At 34.6% G+C, this 9,335-nt stretch overlaps 1 long non-coding RNA gene across 1 annotated transcript; it reads right to left on the bottom strand.

The window, feature by feature from the left end:
• Positions 1 to 1,891: 1,891 nt before the first annotated feature.
• On the bottom strand, positions 1,892 to 5,287 carry LOC131019488 (uncharacterized). Its single transcript, XR_009100286.1, has 3 exons — positions 4,692 to 5,287; positions 2,770 to 2,836; positions 1,892 to 2,166 (listed from the first exon to the last, which is right to left on the bottom strand). It is a non-coding gene; the product is annotated as an uncharacterized LOC131019488 (long non-coding RNA).
• Positions 5,288 to 9,335: the final 4,048 nt, after the last annotated feature.

Here is a 9,335-nt window from a genome sequence, read left to right as displayed (position 1 = left end):
ATATGGTGTAGAATTGTTTTCATCTATCCCACATTGAATTTATACTAAACTTCATCAATCATAACCTTAATAAAATGGTCAATCTCCATGAATACATTAGCCCATCTATCTTTCCCACATTGATATTCTATAAAATTTAATTATGGGAAAACCTTGATAAAGAAATACTTATAATATGTATTTCAAATAAATAGTATTCCATATTTTTTTTATAGTTGCAATAGTTTTTCATATTAGATTTATACTAAACTTCATAATTCGAGTCTAAGTAAATTCGACGGGATTTTAAATTTAATTGATAAGCTAATATATGAATAAAGATTAAACATTTTATTTAGATATATCATTATGAGATTAATGTGGAAATGAAGATTTATTTCAATTTAATTCATAAATATGCATTTCCACATTAATCTCATAATGATATATCTAAATAATTTGAATAAATATTAGCTTATCTAAATTCATAAAATTTTCAATTTAATTTTTCATGTAAAATAGTTTGAAATAAATATGCATTTCCACATTAATCTCATAATGATATATCTAAATAAAAGGCTTAATCTTCATTCATATATTAGCTTATCAATTATCATCGTTCCCACATTGATATTTTATCATTGCGCATCGATCTTTATTGAACTTCACCATTAAAAAAACATAAATAAAAGGATACTTTTCAGATGCATTTAAAATAAATAGATTCTTCAATTAAATTTGGTCATGAAAAATAATTTTAAATAAATTATCATTCTCGAATTGATCTAAGACATGCTCATATATATTGAATCTATATTAAATCTCACAATGCACAATTTAAATAAAATGATTGTTAAACTTTACCATTATAAATCTAAATAAAAAAAATACTTAACTTTGAAAAAATAATAAAAATATATTTAAATATATTTGAAATAAATAGGTTCTTATTGTTTGAAATTTTCTCGAGATTATTAACTAATTATTGTTTGATATTTTATTTGTTTATATACATATTTTATAAATTTAAACAAATTCGAGAAATTAGTTGATATTATTATATGGGTTTAGGACGAGAATAAGTATTAAAATCGTCACATATCTAATAGGAAAATGGAATACTCCTGTGTGGCATCACCATATTTTTGCATTTTTATTTATCCTAATTCTCTAAACATTTTCATATTTATTCATTCTTATTTATCTAAATCTTCTCATCGAACATTGATTTTTTTATGAGATTTCACCAAAATAAAATATATATTGAAGGATGTTCTTACTCTCCAAATCAAAACCCACATTTAATTGGTGAAGTGATTGAGATTAATACAATTTAAATTGCAATAAAAGTTGATCAAATTTATTTAGTTGAATAAAAAATTATTTAATTTTTTAAAAAATAAATACTTGTGATTAAATAAATTATTTCTTCATTTTAATTTGGTCATGAAATAAGATATTTTGCATAAATTTTTCATGAAGATTGATTTTTTATGAAAATTTACCAATTGAAATACTAAATAAATTGATATGATATAATTTGAATATCACATCAATTTTCTCAAGCCTTAGACGAGATGATTCTCACAACTTAGTTATAGTCTTTCAAACTTCAAGTAAGATGATTCTCACGAATCAGTTTTATTCTTTCAAACTCCAAACGAAATGATGCTTGAAACTCAGTTATGATATTTTAAGCTCTAAATAAGATGATGCACAAGTGGTGATTTTTTAAGCTCTATACAAGATGATATTTAGAAGTTAGTTATAATCTCATAAGCTTCAGATTATATAATTGTCACAGCCCGCCCTAACTAGGGATAGTTAGGCCGAGTGATCCACGACTAGGGATGGGGTTAAAGAAGAAGGGGAAGAAAAGGGGCGTCATTTATAGCCGTAAAACTTACTCATCTTAATAAAACTCGTCATTTTTATTCATTAATACTCAATTGAAAACAGTCTGAAAGACTGCATAAAAGTTAATTAATATCATTAATCAAGTTATACATCATATGCAACCATTCTCTTAAGACTCAAAGTATGACATAACATACTATAACATCAACAACATCTTGCAGCGGAAAGTAGCTAGACATATGTATGAAGACATATTCTAGACAGGTTAACTATTTATTAACAACCCTGGAGACTCCGCTCATTGCAGCACCATCATCACATCAGCTCAACCTGCACATTTAGAAAACATATGCAGGGCTGAGTACAAAAGCACTCAGTGGGCACGTATGCCTAGGTATAAAAATACATGCTTCAAAACTGTAAATTGTCATGCCATCATAATCAGTACAGCAAGGGAGTTTTTCGCTAAAAAGGCCCAAGCTTACTAAGTTCATTTGTGATTCTTAAAGTTCGTCTGATCAGACTAAGTTCTTTTGTAATCTATCATATTTGAAACTGTGTGCCGGAGAGGTGGCCACCTCTCACGGTCACTTGACCGGCCAACCCGCTAGATGACTCACGGTCACTGGTGTACACTAGCCCTGGCAGGATAGCTATCAACTGCTCAGGACCCGAATTCGATTTCATCATTGGCAAAGCCAAAGCAGATAGATATCATACTAAAATTTAAACATTTTATGGCAAGACAATACTTGAAATAACTTTAACTCAAATATTTTGTAACGAAATAACTTGCTCAAATGTAACATTAAACTCATTTGATAGATATATAAAACTGAAATTAACAGTTAAATCATCTCATGCATTCATTCGTATAAGAGGCCTACGACACGCAGGGGATCTCTATATACGTATAGTAAAAGTAATGCCCACCTCGTTGTGTCTCTGTATCAATGAGTAACGTCACTCTCTCCCTCAAGTCGTTACTTCCCAAAAGGACCTTCATCGTTATGAAGAATTGGTGAGAAGTTATAAAAGAAACCTCGATTAATAATCTAATCTCTTTTATGAAACATTAGTATCTCTAATGTTCATCTCTCTTGATTGTTAATCAATATAACAATTATTATCTCTCGTCATTACTCATTAATTATAACATCCTTATGTTATAATTAGCAGCGCTTCAATTAAAAGAAATATTTAACACATCGAAAAGTCCACTTTCTTAGCAGATCTATTCGCTCTCATCTCGTCTAATTAACCGATTAGAAAGTTAAACTTTCCATTAGGCATGTATTTGAGTCACGGGTCAACAAGAATTGACTATGCTCAAATTCTAATTTCACTAAAAATTTCGGCATGACCTATTCATATATAATGTCAGCCACGAGATTTCAACGCGTGAATCTCACTACGTGAACTCGTCTCTCGACTCAAAACTTAACATCTTGACATCTTTTCAACGCAAACCAAACAATTCAAAATCATCAAAACTCTTTATCAGTAAACTATCATTTATACTCGACACCAATTGTTCGAGTGTCAGATACCAACATTTATGTGCGTTAATCATAACTCTCACAACTCACACCATTTAGTCATATCGTATCATCCATCAAAACAAATATAATCAAGTTGTTTTCTAGAAAGTTTTGCTGTTTTTGTGTCATCTTTAAAAATTCATAACAACCAACTCAATCATCATAAACTCTCATACCAATTGATCTCAAAAACTCCATGAAGTGTAGTTCACTCTAAAAATGGTAGTTAACCAAAAAGGTTAAAGGTTTTTGGAGATATTGCTCTTTTAGTGCAGGCTGTCAAAGATTGACAGTTTCTGCCAATTTTGTTTAGGCCATTAGAAACCAAGGCAAACCTTAATAAAATTCCATCAAATTTAATCAGCCAAAACTAAAGGTATCCTTGAAGATTTGGTTAAAATTTCACAAGAGAAAACGTTCATATGATCTGCCAAATAAACAATGAAACTCATACACTTTTACTGTTGGAAAAATATGACAGCAGAACAGGGCATTTTTGAAATAATAAACTGCTCTGTTTCAGAGGTCATAAAAATCGAAATCTTATGTTTTTAGAAAAGTATTGAAGTCTAGTTTCGTTTAAAAAAAACGGTGATGCAAAATCCTTCATGGATTAATAGATATAAACGTTTTTGTGAAGTCTACCAACAGTTGACAGATTCTGTCAAGGATTTTTTTCAAAATATCTTTAAAATACCAAACATCATCCAAAAGACATGAAATTTTGCAGCGACGAAATACACATATCATAGATAAACATACTAAAATTTCAGAGCCATCAAGCAATGAAAACTCATCGAAACATAAGCTTGAAACTGCTGTAAAATTTTGACAGAATTCCAGTTTTAATTTCGTTCAACAATTATCATCCATAAATTGTAAATCAATTAGCATGCTCATGTGACATCGTAGAACACATATACGCAATAATATTCATTATGCAACGTCTCAAACTTCACGAATTTAAATAATCATACTCCAAAAATTTATACAATTTTCGTGCTTGGAAAAATACGAATTTAATATATATCGATTCTAGCATACCCCTAAGCACAAATATCAAGTCAAAACGATCAAACAAAAATCGAAAGACAAGCTAATATGTGAAAAACGGGGCTGCCCTCATGGGTTTCATAGCTACGGTTCGTTCCGTTCTTACTCCCTTCATTAAACATGCTCAACATTTACCCAAGAACAACATACTAAAATTTCACGACGATCCGACGTCGTTTCAAAATAAAGTCGAGAATCGACGTTTTTCGACGTCGACGAAAATCGAAAATAAAACCATCAAAACGTAGGTAAAGATCTTACCTACTTAGATACGTGATCGAAAAGATGATCGGCGCTTGTCTCGGTGCTCAAATCGGAGGTCAAAAGCTCCGTCCAAGCTTAAATGGAAAATGGCGTGTGTAGTGTGTGTTTTAGGTGTTGTGTGTGTGAATATGTGAGTTGTGTGTGTGGTGTGGGCTGATATAGCGTGAGTTAGTGAGGGGAAAGGGGTTTTGGGAGGTTTGGGGGTGGTTAGGGGTAGGGTAGGTTAGATATTTAGGATATTAACCCGTTAGTCGTTAAATATCTCGTATCGTCTCGTTTTAACAACTAACAACCCATACTCTTTGTTACTCGCCCTCTCAACCTCTACTCACTTTCATTGCACTCGTAATTCTATATAAATATAGAAAACGCAAGCTCGTTCTCAAAATTCTGATAAACGAGCTCGGTTCGTTTATCGAGAAATCCCGATTTACTATTCACTCGTCGTCCAAAAATAAAAACTTTCATTATTGGACTTGTATCGAAAAACTAAGAATATTTCTCGACGACGTGCACGTAAGATTTTGAAAGTCGACAAAAAGACGAAATAGCAGTATTTTACTATTCATCGTCAAAAAGTCAAAATTTTCAAAAACGTCTTAACGGACTCAGATCTCACTTCCGAGTTCATCGTTCTCATTCAAATAATTATGTCGAATTATTCAAATACTCAAACTCAAATACGGATATAAAATCCCACATCATTCTCACATCATCGAAAGAACATCTCAACATCTTAAAAAAATAACAAGAAAACTTCATATAACTCCTCATCTATTTACAAAGTAAATCAAACAAGGGATCTAAACCCTAATTACTCAAACTCAAGCAATTAAACACGTCATCAAAAGCCCGGGTATTACATACCCTCCCCCTTAAAATAAATTTCGTCCCGAAATTTGTACCTCTTGTAAATGTTTCAGGTACTTCTCTCACATCTTATCCTCAAGCTCTCTTTCCACTTCTTTCTAACTATCATATCTCCATTGGACCTTATCCAATGCAATCGACTTATTACTCAATTGCCGAATTTTATGATCTAGCATCATCTGAGGTCTCTCTTCATAACTCAAGTCTGGTTCTAAGATCATTTCTTCTTAGTAAACCACATGGTTTGGGTCGAAAATATATATCCTCTCAATTGTGACACGTGAAACACGTTATGCACATTTCCAAAGCTAGGTGGCAAAGCCAACCTATACGCTATTGGACCTATCTTTTGCAATATCTCGTAAGGACTTATAACTCTGGGTCTAAGCTGTCCTTTAACTCCAAATCTATTCATCCCCTTTGAGGGTGAAACCTTCAAGAAAACTTTGTCTCCTATCTCGAAACTTTGTCTCACATCTTATAGGCAAACTCAAGTAGTGGCAACACATTCTCCCGATGTACTCCTCTATCAAGGATAGTAGTTCTTATCATATCTTCTATCGTCTGCTATGCTAAAATTCATCCTTGTACCCAACTCTTTCTGTAACTCATCCAAAAACGTGATGTAAATTTTTTTTTTATTGATCTCTTTCTGAGGTGATCTTACATCGGTACTCAAAGCAATCTTATAATCTCACGAACGTACAATTGTGCTAACTTATCTGGTCCATACGCGATTAGGATCGGTAAGAAATGTGCAGATTTTGTTAGTCGATCTACAATCACCCAAATTGCTGTATTTCCTCTTTGACTTTTGGGTAAAGCTGTCACAAAATCCATCGCTATGTGATCCCATTTCCACTCGGGAATCTCCAACGGTTTTAACTTCCCATATGGTCGTTGGTGTAATGCTTTCACTTGCTGACAAGCTAAGCATCGCTCTACAAACGAAGCTATGTCTCATTTCATTCCGTCCCACAAAAATCTATTTTTTTTACAACCTGATACATCTTTGTGCCTCCTGGGTGGGCGGTGTAAGGCGTGTCATGAGTCTCACTCATGATCGTATTCTTAAGTTCATCATCGCGGGGAATGCATATTCTCCCCTCAAATAAGATAGCATTGTATGATGCTTTTTTGGTAACTCTTGAGATCTCCTGCTCTTATCCTTTCTCGTAACTTGTTCATTGTCTCATCTTTCCTTGTGCTTCAATCACCATTTTCCTCAAACTAGGCATCGTCGCAACAATACTCGCTATCGTCCCTGGTGGTTTTATCATCTCTATCTTCATCTTGTCAAAGTCCTTTATAAGCTCATCCTCTCTCGTGAGAAGACATCCTAACTTTGACGAGACCTTTCGGCTCAATGCATCGGCTACTACATTGGCCTTGCCAGGGTGATAATTAATGTCGCAGTTAACATCCTTTACTAATTCGAGCCATCACCTTTGCCTCGTGTTAATATCCTTATGCTCGAAAAAGTATTTCAAAGTTTTGTGGTTCGTGAAAATCTCACATCTAACTCCGTAGAGATGATGTCTCCAAATTTTCAGGGCATGCACAACGGCTGCAAGCTCTAAATTATGCGTTGGATAATTTATCTCGTGGGGTCTAAGTTATCGTGATGCATAGACTATAACTCTTTCTTCTTGCATCAAAACACATCCTAGCCCATTCTCTAACGCATCTGCGTAGATGGTATACTCTTTATCCATTTCTAGGACTATCAGCACTGTTGCTGTAGTCAATTTCCTTTAAGCTCTTAAAAACTCTTTTCACACTCCTCTTTCCAATTGTATTTAGCTTATTTTCTAAGTAATTGTGTCATCGGTCTTGCTATCGTGTAAAATCCTTCAATAAACCTCTGATAGTATCCTGCTAAGCCTAAAAAGCTGCGAATCTCGTTAGGTGTAGTTGGTGATCTCCACTCATGTACAGCTTGTACCTTGGCGGGGTCAACTTTAATTCCTTCAGATGATATAACATGTCCTAGTAAAGTTACTTCGTTCAACTAAAACTCGCACTTGGTGAATTTGGAAAAAAAAGCTTCTCAACTCTTAGTGTTTCCAACATCGTTTTCAAATGTTTTGGAGCTCCTGCTCATTCTTCGAATAGATGAGAATATCATCTATGAAAACTAGGACAAATTTATCCAGTTATTGATGAAAACTCGATTCATGTGATCCATGAAAACTACTGGTGCCTTCGTCAAATCGAATGGCATAACTATGAACTCATAGTGCTCATACCTCATTTGAAAAGCTGTCTTAGGTATATCCTTCTGTCAAAATTTGAACTGGTGGTAATATGATCTCAAGTCAACTTTCAAGAAAAAGCTCGCTCCTCGTAATTGATCAAACAAGTCATCTATCATTGGTAAAGGATATTTGTTCTTGAGTGTCAATTTATTCAGCTCTCGATAATCTATGCACATTCTCAACGTGCCATCCTTCTTTTTGACAAAAAGGACTGGTGCTCCCCACAGGGATACACTAGGTCTAATAAAACCTAACTCGAGCAATTCTTGTAGCTGAATCTTCAGCTCTTGTAGCTCCTTAGGCGCCATTCTATAGGGTGCCTTCGACACTGGTGCTGATCCAGGTTCTAGGTCGATAGTGAACTCCAACTATCTTGTTGGTGGCAATCCTGGTAAGACCTCGGGAAATACATCTCTATGTTCCCTTACCACTGCTACATCCTCAAGGTTTTTTTTTTTTTTACTTGATTCTCCTTCATCATTCAAGTAAACTAGGTAAGCTTGTGCTCCTTTCTTCTTTACCAATTTCGACGCCTGAAGTGCCGAAACGATTGGAACTCTCTTCTTTCTATCAATTCCGTGAAAACATGTCTGTTCCTTCCCAGGTGGTTGGAAAGTTATCTGTCTCTTCTTACAATCAATCGGGGCAAAGTTCTCTTCTAACCAGTCCATCCTTAGAATAATGTCTACGTTCCACATAGGCATTAAGTGCAAGGTTCTTGCTTTCATCTTTAGTGGTCCTAACTCAAGCTCTAAGTTAGAAATCATGTGAGAAACTGTAGTAGCTCTTCCTACAGGAGTGATTACTCTCAACTTGGGACTAGCTCGTTTTGGTTCGAGTTTGAAGGTAACATGCTTCAAACACTTAAAGAATGCGAGGCTCCTGTATTAAACAGGATTCTAACTGGTGCATCCAATAACTTGCCCATAATACCTTAAAGTTCTGCCTTAAACTGGCACATAAAACTCAGACATCTCATCATCAGTATCCATCTTCTGATGAGCATATCGTGATAGCTCACAGAATTCTCGATTATACTCTACAACCGATTTCTTTCCTTGCATCAAACTTCGATAATCAGCCTCTCGCTGCTTAGTGTACTCCTCGGTACATACTTCTCAAGAGTAGTCTTCAATTGTTCTCAGGTGTAGTTTACCAGTTGCTCGGGTGTTAAAGTCCTCTGACGTGCCTCTCACTAGTCTTATACATCAAAAGAATCTACTAGGATAACTCAAAAGTTGTAAGGGTTCAACCCTAGAATGACATCAAAACAAATTGTTCAAGAGACTCAAATGAATGACCCGAGGGTAGAATGAAGTAACTACCAGGTCGAACAAAAATGACCTAGAGTAAGAACCCATCTGGCTTTTCAACCGAAAGTTGAAACACATGGGTTTATAAACCCAAAACACGTCTACTGAGATTTGGATCATGCGGACTGGCCAGGTCCAACATAATCACTCCCCAGTCACACGGGATATACTATCCCGAACTTGGAAATTCTGTGTCTTCT

Source organism: Salvia miltiorrhiza, chromosome 1, assembly GCF_028751815.1.
Source record: "Salvia miltiorrhiza cultivar Shanhuang (shh) chromosome 1, IMPLAD_Smil_shh, whole genome shotgun sequence".
Lineage (NCBI taxonomy): Eukaryota > Viridiplantae > Streptophyta > Magnoliopsida > Lamiales > Lamiaceae > Salvia > Salvia miltiorrhiza.
This window is presented reverse-complemented; position numbering and strand designations above follow the sequence as displayed.